General features: G+C 37.9%; 1 protein-coding gene across 3 annotated transcripts in view; it reads right to left on the bottom strand.

The window, feature by feature from the left end:
• Positions 1-5,925, bottom strand: part of WWP1 (WW domain containing E3 ubiquitin protein ligase 1) — a 59,592-nt gene extending 53,667 nt beyond the window's left edge. For all 3 annotated transcript variants that reach the window (XM_066332986.1, XM_066333004.1, XM_066332994.1), the window contains exon 1: positions 5,291-5,925. The gene's annotated coding sequence lies outside the window, so the exon portion shown is untranslated. The remainder of the gene's footprint in view (positions 1-5,290) is intronic.
• Between the last annotated feature and the right edge of the window lie 18,555 nt (positions 5,926-24,480).

Raw genomic sequence — 24,480 nt, 5'->3', positions numbered from 1 at the left:
ATGGAGGTAAAAAGGGTACTGAAATTTAAGAAGAAACAATTTCCACACTTCTAACCTGAGGAAAAAAAAGGAAGTTTGCCAATCCTATTATTCTTTATCTTCTACTGAGCTTTCCTCTTATATTTTATTTTGCTTTTTAATTATTATGTTTACAAACATAATTTTATGTCATCACAGATGCTAAGAAATACAAGAGAGGACTGTGTATGTAATTTTAGTACACCAGTCAGTAAAAACAAGGTCAACTTTCAAGACTAAGGTATCCTGATCTGATCAGCAGAAAACGAATGGAAGAATCCTTACAAACAACAAAGTCATTCTGAATTTCTCAAGAACTACCACAGCACTCTGTTTCAAAACTGGACATGTGCTATTTTTTTCAGTTCTAATGCCAAAGCATATTGTGTAATTGTACAGATTATCAACTTTATCTTTCCTGTTTATTTTAGCCCATTCTAAAACTAGAACTCATTTGATTTGATTTATACTGAGAAATTGCTGGCTACCTTGAAATGCATATACAATTCAAAGTTCTCTTATATTTTTCACCTATCTGTATGAGGAACAGATAAAAGTTTTTAGTTGCTTCCTTTTTTAAAGGATTCTTCTGCTAATCTCCTGCTCCATTTAGAGCTTATAGCAAAAGATCTGGGTTAAAAACCCCAGTAATGAGAAATGTGTGCAGAGTATCCTGTTTACTGCTATCTATGCTCACAGAAGCACAGATGAGAGCTCTCCTCTGCCCACTTCAGGCTGAAAGGTGAAGGTACTTAAATGCATAAACCAGAATTATTTTGCTGCTATTTTTCACAATTTGTCTCTTTCTCATCAGTTTTTAAATTGCTTTCTTCTATCTTCAAGACAATTTCCTGCAAAATAAGCCTAAAATCCTAATAGAATCAAAGTAGACAGGAGTAAATCTATGCTGTTTGAACTACTTGAGTGGTCAGTTACTAATATGCATTTGCATTCTCAATGTCATTTACACAGAAGACAAATAAAGAGACTGTCCTACTGTGTGACAGATAATTTTACTTAAAAAAAAAAGTCTTCAGGTTTTGAACTGATTACATTTAAATATGCTTAGATGCTAGCCACTCAAAGCAGAACATAAGAATATCTAACACTCCAATGAAAAGAAAAATGGTGCTTAATAAAAACCGAAGACTTTTGGAATCTTCATTAATCTGCTTTGTTAAACACATGCTTTACTCCAATTTTATTGATGACTTTATTTTAGTCAAAAACCATTATACAGTAACACAATCAGCTCACTAAATTTCAGTTGACTCTTCAAAACCAGTAAAATTTATGTTATATCTCTTTTAACAGGATTTTAAAAGTTATTTTTTTGATAGTACTGAATTATCAAACTGTATATTAGATTAACAATTTACATAATCCTCAGCACTGTCTGAGGAGAGAATAAATTAAAATATAATTGTTTCTTTGCCATACATAGGCTGCTATAGAACTACAGCAGTACAGTGATGTAAACCTGCAGTGATCAATTGCTTCTTACTATAAGTGCAATAATTAGTAAGACCTACATGTAACAGAAACCTAAAGGTTTTCCTGACATACTTTTCCTGCAATGCTAAGAAATTAAAGAAAAAAACCCAACACAAACCTAGCACTCTCTCCTGTAAACAATTCTGACATCCTATAACCACTCTGGCAGCTGATTGCTTTCTTGGAATCTCCAGGGTTTCTCTGTAAAGCAACACTACACTTGCAAAACAGAGCTAAACTTAAACACACTTCTAATTAAACTAGCAGGTCCTCAAAGACAGCAATACTCTGTCCTCCAAGCAGCAATAATCAGAGCTTTTCACTCACAAAAAGCAATTAAAAACAAAAACTCCCTCTTGCTCTCTCTTAAAAGTATTAGCCAATTTTAGCCAAAACTATGGCTCGTCAGTGTTCTAGCAGGGAGAGGAGCAGGGCAGGGAAGGAAAGTGTACCACTCTAAGACTTGTTCTTTTTTACATGTCTTTAGAACGCCTCTTCTGGACGCTCACAACTCCTGCTGGTAAGAAGAGCAGGTTTTCCCTTCCAGCTATATGATTTTGCTTCACGAAAACAGAGGTGAGACCCCCAGTATTTCCCATGATCCTTACCTATGGCCACTCCATGTAACCACAGGAGAGCTCCAGCATACTACACTAAATCTGAACACCAACACAGAAAGTGGCCTACTGATGCAATGGCAACAAACTTTGAAAGAAGCACCTTAATGAAACCAGCTCCTACTGTCTGCACTGGCACACAGACCTAAGAATCTAGAAGATTCTTAGAGGCACTATGTATTGCATAACTCAAAATTCAAAGCAAGAGTTCAGCAATTTTGGTTTACAAGTTTCGCAAGGACAGGAAAAATAACAGGATTTTTGCTAAAATGACACTACCATAGAAACTGGGGAATCCTGCCCCAGTTTACACACTTTATTACAGGCACACTGGAGAAGTTTTTCTGATTTTGAGTCACTACGCAACTGATTTTCTGGCAGAGCCAGAAGGGGTTTTTCTTTTATTTTTTTTTAATTCAGGTGAATGTTACACTGGGCAGAAGCACAAGTGCAGTACAATGCTTGCTTAAAAGATAAAACATTTTTATCAGCAGCTTCATTCCTCTTAAGTCTTTGCAAAGAGTCCTTTTAACACAGTAAAAAGTAACTTACAAGAATCACTTAAAGACAGCTTGCAGTAAGCATTTGTTTTTCTTTATCACTCCATCCATTACCTCACCTAGCCTTCACACTCCACTATCTCAACTCAATTCTAAAATGAACTTGGGGGTTTTTGTGGGGGATTTAGGTTGCAGAGATTTTTTTTAAGCTAACAATGAGTATTTGCTTTAAGTGCATAAAGAGAAGCCATTTCCAATTAACAGATTTGGCTTAGGTCATGATGTTTTGATCATGGCACCTTAGTTTTCAAGTCTAATGTTTTAATGGCATAGGAAGCACAAAGAAACTGAATATGATACCAACTCCCTGTTGTAGATCCTTACTCCTGATTCTTCCTGTTCAAAACCCAGAAGGAATCTGTTTCCCCACACACATTCTTTCATGAAAAACAACAGGGAAGTGGGCAGAAATTCCAACTTATCAAAATTTCCAACTTCATACTGAAAGATGAAAAGGAAGACAAAAAGCAGTAAAACCAGCAAACATTTCTCCTTCTTCCAAAGGTTCCAGAGACTCATGAAAAGGGGTTGGCTCTGAACTCCATCAGTATGCCTGTGATTTAAGAAGCACTTGTAGGCAAATAGTTATTTAAACTTCATTGAAAACTCTTTTTACAAAAACATACTAGCTGGCTTAGAGTGGTTTTTTCACTGATATTTAGCAACAAATGCAAACTATTTTACAAACAACAACAAAAAAAATCCATATTCTTTTGGTAATAAAGTGTTCCATACCAAGAGAATAAATCAGTCCCAAAGCTCTCAAGCTTTCAAGTATAATTGTGTATTTAGGGGAAATACTCTACAGTATTGTTGAGGAAAGTCTACGGGTAGTATTAAGCTGGAAGCACTTACAGGACTAGACCTTTAAAATATAGTTCAAAGTACACACTGAAGAGGCAACAAAGGATTCTAAACCCACAAGCTCACAAGCAGCATCAATCAAAAGTATTTCTAGTTGCCCCATTTGAAAGCATCTTTGTCATGAATCCAGGTAAATTGTGCTTCTGCGGCTGTAAAATTTTTCTCAAAAGGATAAAGAAATGTTCAGATTTTTTCTCTAAGTAAATTTCTTTAATCTTTATTAGTATTTAATTTGACCACAAATAGTTATTTAGCTATACCTTGACCAACATAGAGTCAGATAAGGCAGCATAGCAAATTTTTAAAAAATATACCAGCAGTCCAAGTTAGTAAAGCATTATCACAGCCAACACCAGTCCCTTTGTTTCTGTACTGAAGAGATTAAACCAGTATACCAATTTTAGGAGTAGACTTTTTGCTATGAAGATCATATTGTTTTTCACACGTATGACCATATATAACCCAGCTACCTGCAGTCAGTGCTTGCGTCCCCTAGTAAAGCAGTGTTATTAAACTTGCATAATGCGAGTTTCTTTCAATGCACAGCATCCTGATTACTTTTTATAAGGCACAGCTGCCTTGTGGAAATGCAACTGAAATATGAAGACTCTTTTTACAGTTTCGACCAAACATTGAAGAGCTCCCACTAAAATGATTAGATAGTGTTAAGTCCTTTTCCCTCTTTGATGTACAGTTTAAACATTTATAGATCTGGAAGCAGAGCTAGATCATCCTAGTTAAACTGGGATGAGAATTGGTATCGTTCCAAAAATAAAACAACTACAAATAAAATCAAGTAAATAAACAAACTGAGTTGTAACATTTTGCAACAACATAAACAAAGATAAACGACACAAACAGGTCTTTTGAGGTCTTCAGTTGGCACAGTCTGCTCAGCCAAACACCCATCACAGGGACCCCGAGGGACGAGCAGACACTGATAACCTGAACGCTACTGGAAAACACCCAGTCGGGTGCCCTGGCACCGTGAGGGCGACAGCAGCGCACCGGGGAGGGAACACGGCTCCTCACCTCCTCCCTCCCCGGCTTCACCAAAGGAAGGTGAACAGAAACGGAGGTATATCCTTCTCCTTTGATTTCACCCCGCACATAAGCAAGCCGGGGCCGGCCGTGAAGCTGCCTCACTGAGACCTGGACACTAATGCTTCTCGCAATCCACTCAGCGTTGACACAGGTCACGACTCAGCCCTCAGTCACCCTCGCAAAGGCCGCAGACTGGAATAAACAAGGTTATTCGCCTGACACCGGACACCGGCGACACTCCCCTTCCCTGTCCCCCCGCCCCATAGCGACACAGGCTCACACAGCCCCGACCCTCCCTCCCCTCGCCAGGTGCGGGCCCAGCGGCCCTCAGCCCTGTCCAGACGCGAGCCAGAGTGGGAGAAGGCAGGGAAACAGCAATTCTCCGAACACGGTGTGGGGCACCGGGAGGGGAGAAGCAACAGCCGCCGCCCCCCGCCAGCACAGCCCGAGGGGCGCGACCAGTGGAAGTGCCGGAAAGGAGAGACCGAGACCTCACTACGGCTCCCTTCGCCATTTTAGCCCCCACGCCCATTCCCCCCTCCCCGCCCCTCGGTGACAGGGGCAGATCGCGCCCGTCCAGCGCCCACCCCCCCGGCTGCCCACGGCCGAGCGGCGGCGGGGACGGCAGCCGTCTTCTGCCGGGCCACGCCGCAAACCGAAGCGGCTGCGGCACAGCCTCTTTCGTGCCCTTACCGTGGCTCGCAGCCTCACAGCTGCTGCCGCCTCCTTCTCCTTCCTCCCACCTCTCTCTTCTTCTTCTTCGCTTCCTCGCCGCCGCCGCGGCTCCTCACCCCTCCGCGCCGCGCTCCGCCGCCGCCGCCGCGCAGAATGATGCCATCTCACAGCGGCATCGGCGGCTCCCGCACGACAGCCCTCCTCCCGCCCCTCCCGGCGCCGCTCCCGCCGCCGCTCCCGCTGCTCCCGCCGGGCGCCCCCGACGGCCGGGCCAGCCTCGCGCGCACCGGGGCACGGGCAGCAGGAACTTGTGGAGCCGGAGCCGCTGGAGCCGCCCCGGCGGGAGGGCCCAGTCGGCACCGAGCAGTGCGCAGCGGCGGTGGGAGGGAAGAGGCGAGCCTGAACCGAGGCTCTTCAAAGGGGACAGGGCTTATTCCTAGCGCCTGCCCCGGGCTGAACCAAGTCGGGCGCCGCGGCGGGGAGAAGAGCCGAGAGCACGGAATCGGCCTCGGGGGGGGCTGGGCCGGGCTGCAGCCCCGGGGCGCCGTCCGCGGGACAGAGTCTGCTGGGGCAGGATAAGGAGGGCTCCTGCGAGTCGCTGTCCCCCGACAAGGCTCCTCTGCGGTGCCGAGGGCCAGCACACCCCGGTGCGGTGCGAGCGATAAAGGCGGGGGGTGTCTCCTCCTCCCGCCCTCCCTCCCCGGCCGTGCGGGCAGGGCGCTCTCCTGCGCCGCGCTGGGAGCCTTTGCTGCCGCCGTGACAGCGCAGCCCTGCCCGCGATCCCGGGCTGGTACCCGTCCTCCACCGCCGGCCCTCTTCTCCCTCTCTGAGCAGCGCAGCCTTTCCCAGCCGTTCCCGGGCGGGCGGATGGAGGCCGGGCAGAGGCGGCTCCGCGCAGCCCTTGGCGGCGGCCCGCTGCAGGGCGAGACACCGCCCGCCCCGGCGGCACCCCGACAGCCCCGGCACGGGCTTTGCTTTCCCCTGGCAGCAACCACAGGCCTCCCCTGCGGATTTACAAACCCGAAAGTAGTTATGTGCACAAATATGTGGAGCTGAAGTTGTGCCTTACGCTGAAGGCTGACGAAGCTTTGTCTTCGTACCGTACAACAGAACCTTGTGGAAGCAGTGATAGCACGAACTTTCGGGCGTAAACAAGGCCTTTGAGTGGTTGTCCCAGAAAGTCCAGCACTACTGTTAATTGCAAGGAACAAAAGCTTACACTGTGAAACCCTGAAGCAACTTTCAGCAACGTCTGGTATTTTGTTATTCTTAATGAACAATATGGGGGCCAGCAATCTGATTTGGGCATGTAAATTCCTTCAGGACATAAAAAGAATGCTTCAAAATACTACTTTCCAACCTATTCATTCTTCCTAGAAAATCTGTAGGAAAACAAAGTTTCCAAACAGAGTTTGGAAAGGAAACAGTATTTACAGTTGGGCTTTAAAAGCATCTTAGAGTATTCTAGAATAAGAAAACACTGGTCTTCTCTTGACTGGTAATACTAGTACAAGCGATTGAAAACTGTGATGATTTGAACTTCTGCACATAGCAAATGTAACAGAATATCTGGGCTCTACACCCCAAATTTGGCATGAGCAGTGAGACCAGCTGTATGCAGTTAGCAAGCTAGTTGCTAATTGCAAGTTAACCAAGTTAACTTGCAAGTTAATCCATCTGATGTACAGAATTCAGCATATACTATTTTTTCTACAACCATTAAAGCTTATATTTGAAGAAAACTAGAGTCCCTCTTTAGTTCTGAGATTGTCCAACATTAGGAACTTGCATACTGCAATGAACCACTTTTACAATATTTTGGTAGCCCTTCCAGAGTGTGGTACTAAGCTCCTGCCTGTTTTTCTGATGTAAAAAAAAACCTTAATTGAAATACATGTAGCATTATATTCCCAGCTGCAAAGGGTGGGTGAAGGTGTAAATGGCAATGTTCTATCTCTGGTCTTTGCAGAAGATACTAATTTTTCTTCTATAAAACTTTGCTTGTTACTAATATCAGTAATCTGATACGGATACTTAATGGAAAGCATAAGCATCGTTTCTTAGTATATGTGTAAAATTTCTAAGTGTTTCTTTCTTGCCTTGTGAAGTATGAAAAGTGTGCAGTTACTTAATATTCTGTACACGAGTTATGGGCTTCTCTGGCCTGCCTCCTCCCTGTTTCAAAACAAATTTTGTCGTACGTTTGTCTCACCCCATGGAACAGTGACATTCCAAGTATTCTGCCATCCTAAAAGACATTTGATACCCTAATGAATGCAAAATGTCACAAGTTTGTTAATGCCAGAAGTTTGGGTTTAAATGTCTTATAAAATCTCAAGACTTTTAATATTTCTGACTACTTTTAGAGTAGTAGGTAATGGAAACATAGAGTCATAGAGTGATTTAGATTGAAAAGAGCCTTCAGATTCATCCATTTCCCCACCCTCTCTGTCATGAGCAGGTTTTCCACTGGACAAGGTTTTACTTGGAGCCCTATCTGACCTGCCTTTAAACACTTCCAGGCATAAGACATCCACAACTTCTTTGGGCAACCTGTTCCAATGTCTCACCAGCCTCACAGTAAAGAATTTCTTCCAAATATCTAATCTAAACCCGTACCATCCTTCAGCTTAAAGCCGTTCCCTATTGCCCTATCTCTACATCTACATGGTAAAAAATCCTTCTCTAGTTATCTTGTAGGCTTCTTTAGGGACTTAAAGATGATATAAGATCTCCCAAGAGCCTTCTGTTCTCCAGGCTGAACAATCCCAACCCTCTCAGCTTGTCTTCATAGAAGAGCCTCCTCACATTCCAGTCCTCTGATTGTGTTCAATACTTTATGGTTAAAAGCCATACATTGAAAACTTGCTGAAAACATTCAAGTAATGGAGTTATACTTGTATACTTGTATCTGAGAAAGTGCAAATACAGTTGTCTCCATTTTGCAGATAAACACCTTTGTTTGTTTGTTTTCATCTTTGTTTTGGCAAAAAAAAAAAGATTACAGGCTCTATCATACAGTGCTGAAGGCTAGAAGGAATTAAGGCAGGTCTGGTGTCCTTGTTACCTTAGAGCTTTTGTCTTAATAGGGTGAAATGAAGAGCGTTTATTAAGCCCTTCACTATCTCTTTAGAAAGTTAACCTCAGGTAAGGTTTTATAAGCCACTAAACTTACCAAAACAAATCAACCAAATTTGTAATTTTGCTAAAGGGTTTGCATGAAGATCTTTTTCTAAATATATATAAGGGTATTTCTATACAAAACATTCCTGAGATAATAATTTATGATACTAGTGAAAGATTTTCAGCATCTCCTTGTGTATGTCTGACAATTTTTTCCCCTTTTCTCTTTGCAAATTAAGGAGAGTTTTGGAGTACTTAGATTCAGAAGAGATCTCTATAAAAAAGACTCCATAATATACTGGGTGTATCCTCTGATTTTAATATATCTTGTCCGGCATGCTTGAACAATGTGCATTTGATAAGCATGGATTTTAGGACAGGCTAGTGCTATATCCAGGTTTTAATAGAGTGTATCTAGTGGCTGGGATTGTATCTTACCTTATCAGTAATTGTTTCTCTGTTGTAACTGCACAAACAGGAGTGGCAGTGAGCTCTGCTAGCCTTTAATTGGAAAGTCTGAGTGACAGTAGTTTTGCTTAATTTATCCTTCTGGAGAACTCATGTAGACCTCAATAGGCAGTAAACCAGTACAATTGCAAATTAATGGCTTTTCATAGCTCATAAAATTACTGTACAATACCATCTATTTGTATTTCTGTTTGTCTTTGATTTCTCTAACATTTTACAAAAGCCTTGTGTTAAACTATAATCCCTGAATGTTGCAGAACAGTTTAAAATCTTCTGTAGAAAAGTGGAAGTGAAGTGTAATAATCCAACTTCCTTAACAGCAATGCAGTAGTCAAAGATGAGGCTGAAACCAAATCTTTCTGCCATTAATAGACTCCAATGCAAGCTGATTTCACTGAGCAAAGGCATGCAAAACTAGTCGGTGTGGTTTCTGTTTGAAATGAGCAAAGTTTTATAAGTCTTAAATGCAAATGGTTAGGTTGATTGCTGATTCAGCCTTAATTTCCAAATGTGGGAAAAAAGGCATCTAATGAGAATAGAGGGGAAATTTCCTTGATAACTGTTGGTTTTTTGGTTGTTTTTGGTTTGGTTTGGTTTGTTTTTTTACATGGAGATTTATTACTACAAAACTCATGCAGAGTAAGAAAAATTTTGGACGAGTTTCTTTGGACCATATTCAAAAAAGCATTTAGGCACCTGAATTGTGGTTTAGATAAACCATAAATTTCACCTTCAAGAGCACAAGCCACAAAACCCTGTAGATGTAGCCTGCCAGTGGATGTACCCAGTGTCCATAGGCATTGGCAACAGGCACTTAATGTCTTCATTACAGTGAAACAAAAAAAAATTAAAAAAAAAAAAAAAAAAAAAAAAAAAACAAAAAAAAAAAAACCAAAAAAAAAAAACACAGCAAAAAATACCACTACTACTTGGCTGATGCCAGGTTTGTTTGGGGGTCCAGGGGGTGGGTAATATGTCACTTAAGATCCACAGAGGGGTGAATCAGGGAAGTGTGATTAAAGGAGTGTCCAATACAGAAAAGATCTGAAATCAATACAGACTACAGAATTTAAAGCAAGGACAGAAGCAGGGAGAAACATAGTAAGGGCAATGACCAGGCATTGCAGTGTCATTGTTAGAGAACTCAGAACCTAAAACAACCTGTGTTCTGTGCCCTCCTAAACTCAAACCAATCTTCCTTTCCAAGTCAGGCTGTGACCAATTAGTGCTGTCTGATTTGGGACCAGGATTATCCTTCCTGTGCCAGCTCTATGGAGCTTTGCAGACACACACTGAAGTAGTGCAGCAGAGACAACTCTGCAGCTAGGGAACACAAGCTAGAACAGCTGGGAGGTTTTAGTTTCTGGTCCTGCTTCCCAACAGAGTTCAGACATTTTAATCAATGGTTTTTCAGTGCACAATATTGGCTCCTGTTCCAGGACAATAAACACTCCCTATAACAACTGAATGCCTGCACTTTTGGCATTCGATCAGAGTCTTCTCATATTGCTCTCTCAGATTCCATGGTTGTTATGTTCTGAAAGCAGAATGAGTATAGTTATGTATGTGTTGGACTTCTATGCATGCTTGTGTCTGTAAAATTATACCTTAAACATATATTGTCCTTACAAAATATCTTATTTATGTGGTAAGTAAAGGATAAGTGTTTGTCTCTATGTTGTTATGTGGGTTTTTTGATGTTACACTTAGAGTACAATCCTACTTTAGTCACTATTTACTGTATATAATTAAAAGTCTCCAGTTTCACAATGGTTGAGGAACTTGGGTACCGCACCATCCAATTATTTACTCCTATTTATTTATTTTCTTCCATCTGTCGGAGGTATGTATATGTTGCTTCTCATTTAAGGTGTGAGGATTCTGCTATTATGTATGCAAAATTTAGCACAATCATGTTCAAGTTTGTAATGCAAGGGTTTTGTATATGTAGCAGTGTAAATAACACATAACAGAAATCACCTTGGTTACACCTAATTTAACTTGATTCCTCACAAAAAATTGGTGTCTGAATTGCATTAAAATGAGATGTTTTTTTTTTTTTAAGCGGTATGGTGGAGTAATTAAAATGAAAAATTGCAAAGACTTTATTCCAGTTAGTATAAATCAATAAAATTTCTTGCCTCTGAATTTAGACAATATTAGTTTCTTTGTCTACAATTTTGGAATTATAAGGAGATTCTTCCTACACGTTTTTTCCAAGACCAGAAGTTGTTAATTCAAAAGTTTAAAATTTTTAAGGAATTAATTAATTATTGAGGGATTAAAACTCATTGATTTTCATCTACAGTTTCAAAAAATGGGGGAGTTTTTTGTGTACAATGTCTTCCAAAATGTATTCACGAATGCAGTTATTTCGATACCTTGAAATTCATCCATTAGTCATCGAGACATTAGTGAATCAGCAATCAATTTATTGTTTTTTTCTTGTAAGTCTAGAGGTTTGTGTGCCAAATCCTAATAAACGATGAAAATGACTTGTCAAAGGGTTGTTGTTTCTCAGCTATCTCGTAGCAGCACAGAGTGTTAGACTTATTTGGGGGGTGGGGAGGGAGAGGGGAATTTACAAACCAATACATGTCATTTTATATTGTAATGAGGTTGTGTTGTAATTTCCTTTAAGTCTGGTGCTACATGGTCTTCTCTAAAATCAGAAACCTTAGCTTTTATGTCAACACATTGTAATGTATTTGAAAGACAGTTAAAATATAATTATTTTTTAATCAAGTACTGTGTTCACGCTGACAAGAGCATGAAATGTAATAATGTAAATTCACTTCTGTTTTGAAATTGTAGCAGATAAATGTTGAGCCAGTGTTGGAAACCTCTCCTTGTGTACTGTGTTACTATTTTGAAGTATGCCCTCCCTCTTGGCTTGGAAGCAGGGCTGAGGTTGAGCCCAAATATTGAGTAAGCTCAATGTGGCTTAGGTGCCTGAGATGAGTAGAGAGAGAGGTACTGGAGGATAAGGGACTCCAGTCCCAATGGAAGTGGTAAGTCAAAGATGGTTGGAGCACAGCAGCTCACCTTGGAGTGGAGAATGGAAGAGAATAAGGTTGTTTAGAAGGTGTGAAGCACGGGGAGGGCATTTAAATAAGGGAAGGCAAATAGTTCAGTTTATTCTGTTCATAGTCCAGTGGCAATATTTTGTAATTTTTTGTCACCAATAAACTTTCCATGAGTTTTGGAAAAAAAAAATCAGAGTATGGCAAGTTATTTTATCCTCAAGTCCCATGGAAGGAAGATGCATGTTTACCAAGTCTGTGCAATTACACTTAAATCTTCATAATAACTCTTTTGAGTTCACAGGCCAAATTCAAACATGTCTAGTAAATCTGATAAATTCTTTTTCCTTGAGAAAATAGATGGCAGAATATTATAGAAAGCCTCCGTAAATGTTCCCTGGAAGGCCTGCAGAGAAAGGAAAAGCTACACCATTAAATTGCACACTATTATGGGGAGTAGGGAAAGAGTAAACAATAAACCAGCCAGCCCTTATAAATGCCTACCATAAGAGAAGGCTTCAGTTGGAGTTTGCATTCTTAGGCACCAAAGTCAATCAGCCATGAAAAACAAATCTTTAAGAGACTAGGCTTCATTAGTTCCAGTGCTCACTGAGTAATGTGATTTAATTGCAGCACTACCTAAAGCAATGCTATGACAGTCCATAGTCTGTGGGTAATTGATGGTCAATAAAAATCAAAAGGGAGCTCAAAAAGCAAGTCAAAACCAGACATTCCTGCACAGCCATATTCTTTCATATATGTAAGCAAAAGGGAAGAGGAGAATGAAAATTAGGTTAATTTTTTTACCTTTATTTTTGCTTGTCTCTAAAAGAAGGCCATTGTGAGTACTTTGGCACTGTAAGCACAAGATGGCTTTTGAATTTGTTTATTTTCCAGAGGTTAAGTGCTCTTTCAATTGAAAAGGCTGAGAAATGTAGTGGTCTAGAGATCACAGTCAGAGAATCAAGGTTTTGGTTGTTGTAAGAAACCCTATGTCCTTTTACCTTTATTGCCCTAATTAGGTTGCGTAACTGAAAATTTTCAAGTAAATGTAATTTGTGTTTGTCCTTTGCCAGAGCATGGTCTAAGTGAACCAGTGTCAGACATCAGTTTGAGCTGCAAATTGTTTTTGTCTTTTGTTAAACCTTCTCTGAGCATTAATCAGAAAAAACTAAGAAATTCATATTTTCTGAGACATAGCCATATCTTTCTCTCAACATTACCATAATTCATGTAGTGTTCATGATTATTTAAGAGCTGAAAGCTCTTCCTTTAATATAGACTATGTGCTTATTGAATTTCTGTGCAGAATTCTTGCCATTACTTTCTTTTATTCTAAGTAAAAGCAAAGATCTTGAACCTCAGCTTTCTCCTGACCTGTGTCTCTGCTCTTTATTGGGTTCTTACCTGAAGACCTTTTTTGTTTCTCAAGCCTTAGTAGTTTTTATCTCTGAAAATCCCCTCTTCTTTTCATCAAGCCCTAGAACTTTTCTTGTCTCTGAAAATCCTCTCTTCTTCTTCTCAACTGGACATAAGAATTAAACCACAGTATTGTATGTATACTAGTAAAAAAAATAGACTTATAAATTCATGTATGTGTTTTAACAACTTGGAAAATTCCTTTTAGTTGGCCAAGTATTTACAGTACAGTACTGTTTGTTTCTTTATGAATAAATCCCAATGTTTAATGCAGCTAAATGCATTTCAATTTTAGGACAATGCACCTCCTTGGTAGACTGTGTCAATCTTTGTAAACCATTTCTTCCACGACTGTTTAAACTGGTAATGCGAATAAACTGGTAATGGGAAATGTTTAACTTTGCCATTTTTGATTTCCTTATTATTCTCTTTTAATGCAGTTATGACACATTATCTCCATATTTTTATTAAAATTTCCCTAGCGATTTGTGCATGTCTTGTATTTTAAAATGAGATATAAAATTTATACTTATGTAAATATAATTTGCTATTAAAATATTTTAGGCATAGATGGGCTAGTATTATTTTTAAATGGTTGGTTTTAAAGCTTCATTTTTTTATAACATACAGGAGAGTTTTAACCAATTAAATATTAATACAGGACATTTCAATGTTTACGGTAGAAATCAGTGTACTGCTGCTCTTTAAAAGCCTTTAAAAATGCATTGCATTTTTTTTTCTACATCCTGCACATTCAGCTTAACACATAAAATTGTTAGCAAAAGTCTAATGGAGTGAAAAAAGACATATCTGAAGTAGAACTGCTTTTGTGCTCTTTTTGTCTTCTGCCTTCAATTAGATAACATCTGTTGCTTTGGTGGGCCACTTTGTGACATGGTCTCTAAAATATTGGCAATATCACAAGTAATGCAACTAAGCCTAAGTCTGTTTTTCCTGCTTAGCTGTTTGAGGTATAGCAAAGAGAACTGAGCTTCTGCCATGAGGAAATCCCATGAATTTTAGATTAGAAAACACAGGGTTTTCCACAGTTATTTCTCTGTCTGATGTAAGACCATGAAGAGGCTTAGTTCTGATTTTCCAAATGCTGAGATTCCTACAGGCAACGGTATGTGCAAGATGTATGTAGGTATGTGGAAGATATATGTGGGTGTGTGGAAGATGTATGTGGGAGGTATGCCCAAATAGATTAGTTGTGGTTTTAAAGGGCGACTCCTATCTTGCACATCTCTCTGTGAATTGTAGGGCTCTCCTTTGACTTTTTCCAAGTACTGAGTGAATTACAGAATTACTATGCACAAAACATCTCCTTTATGAATATGGCCTCCAGGATGGTTCCTATTTTCAGAAAATAATACTACTAATATCAGTTTTCTTATTTTCAGTGGATTGTAGGTGAGAGAAAAATGAAAACTGGGTTGAAAGGAGAAAGGTGATGGAGAATAGAGTTTTTTTAATTACAGAAATTAGAATATTCATTTATTATAAATTGTTATTATAACCGTTATATTTATCATTGTCATTATTATTCCTGCTGACAGTTCTAACTATTCTTGAGGGAGAAGCAATATGTAACATAGAAATGAAATATACACGAGCATAGTTCTTTTTCACGTGTGTTATTTTTCATGTCCAGAATTTAAAGAAAACACTGCTTTGGTATTCAGGAAGAAATTGTTAACTATATGGAATAGTTTTTGCATTGAATTTGTTAAATTTAAAAACAGTTTAACTACAAAAATAAAAATTTTCAACCTCCAAAAACATGACTCATTTTCATCCCTGTTTCCAAAAGAAATTACTAGTAAAGAAAGGTATATTGACTAATATAGTTCTTTTCACACAGTTGATTATTCTATTTAAGTCAGCACAATATTAAAAAATGGATTTCCTGCAATATCCAGTGAAGTTTCTGGGTACTTCCTTAGACAAAATCACAGTTTATTTGAAAGTGCTAAAACATTTTAACTTTCTCAAAATACTTAATATAAAAATGTGAGTTAGCAAGTTCCCTAATGATAAAGATTTTATTATGAATTAAATTAAAAACTGCATTTAGGAGGAGAGAGTTAACTTGCCTCTCTCAAATATAAGTATTTTATTTTCTCCCCTCTTTCCCGGGATGCAGCACACTAGCTTTGTTAAGGAGCATGCTGGTCTTGCCATATTGAGGAGTGTCAAAGACCAATTTTGTTGATTTTTCTTTGTATACAAGTTCATTTTCTTATTTATTTCATGAAAGAAAATGCAAAGGAAGTTAGTTAACAAAAGCTAACAGAAATGGAACTCAGTGAAATGAGAGGGATAAAATATTAATGCAGTAACAAAGTGAGAACTCAAATGATTTGGGGTACATAATTTTTTTAATGGTAAGTCACCTTGAATCTGAGTGATTTTCTACAGTCCTGAAGGTTGATATCAGACACTATTTGAAAGAGAAATGGTAAAAAAAGCAGAAGAAAGTGTATATATGTTTCTGCATAAATAATATTCATTTTGAGGCAGAGATAATTCAGAAATTATTCTGAAATGGTTCACTTAAAGCAAACAACTCTTTGGGCTTTCTGCAAAGATATGGAAATCTATCCTTGTTCCATTACATTACCCTCTGGGTAGCAACTGAGTTGGATTTTTTTCCTAAAATGTTAGGCATAAGAGTGATCCACATACTTAGCCTTTGCTGTTTCCAAGGTATTGCTTTTATTATTCAGCAGCTGCGCCTGCTGCACTGACAGTGGCCAAACAGCAAACACAAGACTTGGACAACAGCTAAGAACTTGTAATTGCATTTTCAGTCAATCTGAATTACACTCTAACGGGAATGAGAAGGCATTTTCAAGTGCTTTCTTTCAAAAAGCAAAGCTTGAACATACAGGCCAAGCACAAATTTTATACGTACATGTATATATATATATATATGGATTCTAACGTTTCACTGTCATTTTTAATATACTGAAATACCTGCAAACAATGAGTAACAAAACTGAATTGCAGGCAATGTGGGTTTTCTTTTTTTCTTTCTTTTTTTTTAAATTGCAACAAACATAACTGACAAAGCTGGACAGGCTTCAATCAGAAAACTCAAGTCAAATGATCTTTGTGAAGGAGCTTAATTTTTTCATAATTAGATAGTGGAATTGATTCTTTGTCCCATGATGGTCAGTTATTAAAATCTCTTCAGGCCTTTAGCGTTGTCAGTATTTTGATTGTGAAAGGGCTGTTTGCCTGAGCTGCTGGCCTGAAATGTCTACTAGAGTTTAATACATTGTTTTTCTGTGTGGTTTAATGCAAAATCTGCCATATAAAATTATAAAATTGTTGTTTTTCTTTCGTAATTAAAAACAAAAAGCAAAACAAATCAAACGCCAACTTCAGAAAATCACTGTTAGGAGACTGTAGTACAAGTGTAAAGGGGATCAGGCAAAGTCAGTGTGTAGGGAGTTTTTCCACTGAATTCCATCCATTAAGTCTTGAGGAAAAAAGCTGTAGTAAACTAGTCAGTAAACTGACTGGTTGCAGTTTCTCTGATGCATGCATTTCACTTGATGGCATGAAATGTTGACAGGTTTATGATGGCTTCTATAAGTAATTAGCAAGATGTGCAGCAATAGTGTCTTGGGTTGTTTTTTTAATTACACTTTTAACACAAAATTAGTTTATTCCATTTCTTTTCTTTCTGTGCTTTTGCCAGAGTGCTTTTTCTCGCTAATGTAGTTCTCTCTGACAAGGTAGTCAAATTTCTGAGCATCTAGCTTTCAAAAGCCAACATGGCTTTCAAAATCCAGAAAGAGTAATTAAGTTTGAATACATCAAGTATTATACCTTCCATGGGTTGCATACATTTCTAAGTTTACTTTTACCCAGTGCTCTCTTTGAGACAGAAAGGGCGCAAATTATGATAAATTTAATTTTCCATTGCTTTTCCACTTACAGCTTGGAAACAGGTCATTAATTAACTTCATGTGGCTTGCAGCCTGAAAGAAAGTGAGATCACATTATTGTGTTACTGTGACAAAAAAACAACCCCAATTGTATTTGTTCTTATTGATGATGATAAGTCATCTTTGTGTAGGCCGTGGATATCTGAATATTTTATGTAGGGAGGAGGTAAACAGTCTTTGCTATTGCTTTAAGAAGACAAATACTATTTTGACTTTTGCTTCACAACTTAAGTTTCATTTTGACAGAAAATTGTATTTGTCACAGTACAAGGTATTTTCCAGCTTAGCAGTAACTTTATTGATGTCTTGCCTTGTTTCTGAGATACAATCCCTTCACTTTTGATTTGTTGTTGTTTTTTGGTGTTTGTTTGTTTGTTTTTGTTTGTTTTTGTTTGTTTTTTTTTTGTCTTAAGAATAGAAGACCATGTCTGAATCTGCCAGGCAAGAGTGCAACTGTATCCTGCGCCATGAATGTAAATATGTATACATGACCATTTCAAACTTTGTCAAAATTTATATTAAGTTGGTGAATCCTATTAACAGGGAACCAATAGATTATTTTTCCTAAATTTTGGTATTAGTTACATTAGATTCATAATCTACTGTGTTATTCATTGGTCTGAGTGTGAGGGTCATTCTTTTTAGCACCCAAACACATTTTTAGATAAACTGCACCCAAACACATTTGGACAAAATATGACTCAGTCTGCGCTACTCCTTATCTTGTAAAAATCATCCTGTTGCAGCTAGCATTACCCTTGTATATGGTAGCAGATTCCTCCTGAAAAACAGCTTCTTTTTTTTTCCTCAAATTGCTCAAATACTTTACTTGAGATAAATACAGTATCGTCTTCAAGCAATACTACCATAAAACTAGGCACTTTGGAACTGGTATCACAGTACCATTAGATTAGGTAATTTTATTTTTTTCATGTGTATGACAGGTTTCAGTATCAGTTTATATATTTCTGAATTTCTAATTCTGTAGATAGAAACTGTCTAACTATTTTTCTTTCAGTGGAATTGGATCATTATCTCCATTCTGCTTGTTGTGGGTCTTTGCCAAAATATGTCAGTTATTTGTTCTTTCTGTAAGTTCAAATACTGTCTGAGTAATGATCTGACCTTGTTTACCAGCATGCTTGAGTAGGTGATAGAGCTCTTTAGGGAGAATTAACGTTCCAAAAGGTTTTATTTATTTTTCCTTCTGCTTATTTGTGTACATTCTAAGTGCACAAACTGAAATGTTTTGAGAGAGTTTTTAATAATCATCATTCTCATTAACGTGCCTGGTGCTGTGCCCAAAACTGATCTTAATTGGTGCACTTCTGAAGATGTGTACTAATTGGAAAAAGTCCAGAGCAAACAAACAGATTTTATCAGATATCTAGAAAATCTGATCTACAAGGAGAGGCTCAGCTTGTTTAGGTAGTTGAACACAACGAAAGAGAAAACAGAGTCTGTTCAGGGTAGTTATCTTTGATGATAATTTGACTCACTCTCTGTGGGGGATTGGACTAAAAGAACCTTATGATGGAAACGCTGAGCTAAGACTTGAGAAATATGCATTCAATTCTTGTCTCTTTCCAAAGTGGCCTTGGGAAATCTGTCTGTTCTTTGATCCACCAGCACTAATGTGTTAATATTTTTTCCACTCTGTTTTGTTTGTAGGGCTTAAACCAATTAGGACTTTGGCACTGAAAACATAACTCTCTCATGCTTGCAGCATCTGAATCTAAAATTGCTCCAAACAAGCCTTGTTCTGCCTCTGACTCTTCAAAATATCTGAACTCACCTGTCATTTTCACTTTAAAATTTTCCAGTTGGCTTGCAAGATTTCTGCCTGTCTTTTGTCTGTCTCAGTCTGAAAAAAATAATAAATAAGTTGCTTAAACTCACTTAAAAGCAGGAACTGGTGCAACTCCGAGTTGTTTCCTGTCATGCAGGATCACTGTGTACATTTGCAAAAACTCTGGAGACCTAAACTGAGTTGGTTTCAGGGCTCACTTTCATCTGATTTCCAATGTCTCAGGCTTACAAGTTCATGCCTCTAAGTTACGCTGGTTAGGACGTTTCAGTGAGCTTGAGTTGTCCATCTGCCAAAACCATTTCAGGTCTTTCGCTGTTGGCTATAGATAAATAAGTGCTTCTGGCAGCATAGACCAATCCCAAGATCTCCCTGCTGAGGGATTTAATTGATAAGTTAATGTAGTTGTTGGCATCTACACCTAGGAGAAGCCTTCTGTTCCAGAATTGGATAGCCCACTCATGCTCCTAAGAAGTACAGTAGCTGTGCTCTGAGCTGTGCTCTGCTGTTGATCAGTGATATATCTCTTTGCTCTGTTGAGGGCAAGATACATTTGATGTGCTTAAGCTGTCCAGACAGTACCTATTAATGTATTGGCACTCTGTGAAGTGTACCTGACAGTTTTTAGCCCTTAGTTTGTGTGCTCTGACAGTGGGTGAAGGGACTCAGTATCTTGACTATGACCTATTGGCATTGTGATACAAATTAAAATATACCTACATATTTTCTTATCTCAACTATTTTGTAAGTGAAATAGAAGAGTAGAACATATTTGAAAGTGTCTACATTTCAATTGCTATCACTTCATTTGCATGCAAGTGATTATTTTTTGGTAAATAAGTTTTGTCTGCCACATTTCAGAGGCTCATTTTTATGAGGAGATGGATTATAGCTTTTATTCCCTAAGAGCTCAAAGCTAAGTAGAAGAAAAAAGTCTTGCAATAGCTTAAACCTGAAAGAAGGCAGAGATCTGGGTCGACTTTGTCCTCTATCATTCTGCTCAGATGGTTCATTCCATATTGTCAATCTCAACGTTTGAACAAAAGCAGCAGCCAGCTAAAGCTGATCTAACCGTGATTAAGGTAATGCTGATTAAGATTGTACATATATTGCTCCTGTAACTTTGTGATTGCTGTCACTACTTTAAATTCCTGTTCCCACCCTTTCCAGAGTGTGCAGCCATAGTTACAACTAATTGCAGTAAACTCTTCAGCATTAGGGGTTTTGCTCAAAAATACTTTGAGATATTAAACCAGATCAGTGTATTTCACACTGAAAAATGAGGCAGCTGCATAGTTCTGAGCTGCCATTAAAAAAAGTAGTCTGTTATTCTTCATAAAATAGCAATTAACTCCCTGCACTGCCATAGAAATACAGATTGCCAGGAGATGTGTGCTGTGTAAATCCCTTGCAGGAACAAATAATCTCTGATTCCATTATTTGGGTGATATTTAGGAAAAATATGGAATTTCTCATAGCAGTGATTTTCTTTTGGAGTTGAAAGTCCTAGTGAGTTCTAAAGGAACTTCTGAGATTTAATCCTGTGTGCCATCCTTAAGAAGTTAACAGACATATAAATCCTACCCCTAAATGCATATGCCATCTATAAAGTAGTTCAGTGGATATGAAATACAGCAACTTGCATCCTAAGCAAAAAATGATAAGAAAGAATTTTCTAGTTCTTGATTTGCTGTTCACTCTCCTGTTTTACCTGCCAGGACTCAAAACTACAAGAGAATTCAGGGTGCAGAGTTCACAGTTTGTGAACTGTGGAGTTTTTTTAATAAATGGCTATGATCTGGTTTAATAACTTTTTTTTTTTTTTTTTTAAATTAATTCCAAGAAATATGGCACTGCCCACTTCAAGAATAAGACTGGACATCTAGATGGAATGTTTGTTCAAGGTCTGGCCCACACTTATCGAAGCCTTGTGCAATGAAACACTTGATTTGCAAGATACTTAGATAAAATGGCATGTAGGGCGCATGGGATTAGAACAAGTAGGACTGATTGGAAAGGCTGGCATTTTGATTTGTGAGTTAATACTTCTGGCATGGGTTTGTTTTAATGCAAGACTTGGCTTGTGCTTTGGTGAGGGTAAAATCCTGAGAGATGAAATTGCAGACTATAACATTTGTCATGATTCAATAGCAAGGACTGATCTAAAAACCATAAAAGAAAAAAAGTTACAGTGCTATGATGACATTCAGAGTGACAGCCTTGCTGCCATGGTGGAGGTTGTAAACGGTTACTGCTGGTTTTAAGAGAAAAATATTAAAGCTTACACCTTTAAAGGACACACTCTTTGCTTTGGAATGACAGAAATTAAACTGATATGGAAGTAATTACGTTATTTTAGGCAATCACTTTTAGTAGCACTTTGTAAGCAATACTGTTACAGGATTCAATTTGAACTTGGTTGAAGCATTGTTGTATGTATAAAGAATTTTTATGATCCTAAATTCATAGGTCTGGTAAGCTTGTAAGTATTTGAGTGCTCTCGTTTGCCTCTTGTGCTGTGTGGTATGGAAAAAAATGGTTTAAATCAGATTAGATGAAAATGCAAAGAGTTTGCTTTATTTGACTTCAATGCAATTATTACAAATCTTCCAAATATTGTAGGTGTTTTTCACATTTTCACTGGTAAAAAAAGATATTGTGAAGGAACAACTTTTAAATTGTTCTAGATTGATTTACCCAATGGTTGGTCTCTCAGTTTCCAGCAGGTATTTGACTCAGCAGAAAATTCTGTAGTTGACGCACACATGTATATGTGTGTGTGGGTACATGTATGGTTATATAGCAAAGAAGTTTCAGAAAGCAATGAGACACAAACAAAAAAGATTATATACATTTTCAGTATAATATTAATTATGTAAGAATGTGTACTTTTTCTGGATTGGAAACAAAATACAGCTATTACCTTATCAAGGACCTTGAAAGTTCTACCTGTTCCACTTCAGTCAGCCTGATTAGCTGTTATATGTTATAAGTAGCAAGTTAGAACATGTAACTAACTTCTAGAGAATATATTTTTCTTAAGTAATGCTTAAAATAAGTGTGGAATATGGATTCCAAATAGTCAAATATTTCTCACAGTGGGTCATCAGCATAAAAAATTTTCTCTTTGAGAGCTTTGTCTTTTTATCTCTTGAATCACATTTTTTAATTTTTTCTGTCATTTGGGAGATATTCCAACATATTGAATGATTTTCTGTTTGCTTGAGAAGATGTTTTGTGTCATGTAAATTGTTTTAACTGCCTGGTAGATATTATTGCCATTTATCACATATTTTTCCATGATTTATATTACAATTTTTCTTCACATTCCTCAGTAGCTCAATCTAGCTGTCCAGCAAATCAATGGATTTTGTCTTATTTCTTGTTTAAACTATTATGGTAATATTCATTGTAACAGCTTTATAAATCTAATACTAATCCAAACACTGGCCAGCTGTCTCTGAATGTTTTTTGGTGTTTCCTGAAAGTCATGCTGGAATTCACAGAACCATAAGAAGAGATTCTACTGTTGTCAGCTGACTGTGAGTCCAGAGAAAATCTTATGACCACATGCTGATATGTTTCATCCTATGAATCCTCAGTTCTTAACAAACTACTTCACCTAGCACAGTAATTCCTGCAGGAAAGAGGGGTTGGGCATGGGGAGTGCTTCAAACACCACAGCCCTGTCCATCCACAATTCCCTGCTGCCCAGTTGTGAGCAGATGGCAAGCACATCAAGATGGGAAAGAAGGATTCACAGCTCTCAAGGCCCATCAGGAACTCATTCCTGATCCTGCTCTCCATCTCTCATTAAAGATGTAGCCCAAGGGACATGGTCACCATAATCATACTGAACAAATTTCTCTGGAAAGGCTTAGCCATTAGAGGGTGTGAACACAAGATCTTATTGAGAGTTGAAAGGGAGAAGATGAAAAATGGCTGCTTCCCGTTCTGCTAGGTTACAGGTTGACATTAACATCAAGAAGTTAATTATGCCCTTGGTGGTGATTTTGTGATCTGAACTTGCACTGTAAGATCTTGTTAGAGATGATATATGGCCTTTATATCCCCATTATTTTGGGTTCCTTTCAACTCAGCAACCTCTATGATTCTATTTTATATATTCCAATTTATAGATTTATAGATTTATATTTATATATACACCAGCATGAAGGGAGTAATGTAAATTATATTATTTAAAGAAAAAGATTTTGAGGAGTTAAAAGTTTAAAGTCCTAGTTTGCCTCTCCTTGAATTGAGTATAATTGAGGTCTATTGCATCCTGTCCTCATTTGGCAAATATCTACACATTTGTTTTGAAAAAAGCCTCGGTCAAAACTGATGCTGTCCTTCCCATAGTCTAAAGACCAGTTCTGCTGACAACACAGTCATGAAAGCTGCAATTTCTGCTCACTTCTTTCTGAGCCAACTGAGCCAGTATCCAGACTGTAGCAACAGCAGCTGCATATCTTCCCTGGCACAGAATGATTTAGGGTGGAGAGCAGATTCTTTCCCCTTCAAATCACTTCAGAAAATTCTTGGCAGAAAGTCAGCTCATTTGTTTTGTTCGAGTAAGGAGGCCTTATTTATCAGTACAGAAAAAGTATTCATGCACTGTGCTAAATTGTATTAATTAAGTCTCTGTGTCCCAGACCAGTTGACTTTGTTATTCTTCTGCTCCCAACATTTTTTAAATGCAAATATAGGATTTCATGTAATTTTAATGCAAATATAGAAAAATCTACAAATTTGTGGCAATGTTTTCTATTGCTTTCACCATTTCAGTTTGTGATATAGTTTGTGGTATAGGAAAACACTGATTACAGATTAGACTTGGAAATACATTCTTTTTTTTTTTGGTTTCTTTTCATATTTTTTTTCTGTGTTTCTAGAGTTACTAAAGACATATGCCTTGATATGGAAATAAGACTTGTATTCTTGTCTTACATACTTATGAATTTTTAGTATTTTTTTCTAAATTCCTACTAAATTATTTCTAAAATAAATTATGAGGGTTTTTAAGTAATAATATAAGGTTTTCTGGTATTCACAATAAAGCAAAGTATTAAAATCATCTCAATTCTGCATTAAATGAGTATAGGATGTGCTGGGATATGGCCCTTTGGTGTTATTTGCAGTTCAAGAAGTGTGATTTTTATAAAAAAACCCAGAAAGTTTATTACTTTTTATGTCTGAATGCATGTGCATATTTACATATTATAGAGAGAGCTATATTATCTCCCATTTTTAAAAATCATGATACATTAATGTTTTCCATAATTCTGAGGTGTTGACATCAGATAATTTTTTTTTATCTACTCAGCAAGAAATGGATTGTATTTCTGTATCATATTTACTAGAGGAACAGTCAGCTGAAGGGTGAGATTTGCTGTTTTGCAGCCTGAA

The sequence above is a fragment of the Sylvia atricapilla genome, chromosome 1, assembly GCF_009819655.1.
Source record: "Sylvia atricapilla isolate bSylAtr1 chromosome 1, bSylAtr1.pri, whole genome shotgun sequence".
In the NCBI taxonomy this organism is placed as follows: Eukaryota; Metazoa; Chordata; class Aves; order Passeriformes; family Sylviidae; genus Sylvia; species Sylvia atricapilla.
The sequence above is the reverse complement of the archived record's forward strand: the minus strand, read 5'-3'. Positions and strand labels throughout refer to the sequence as shown.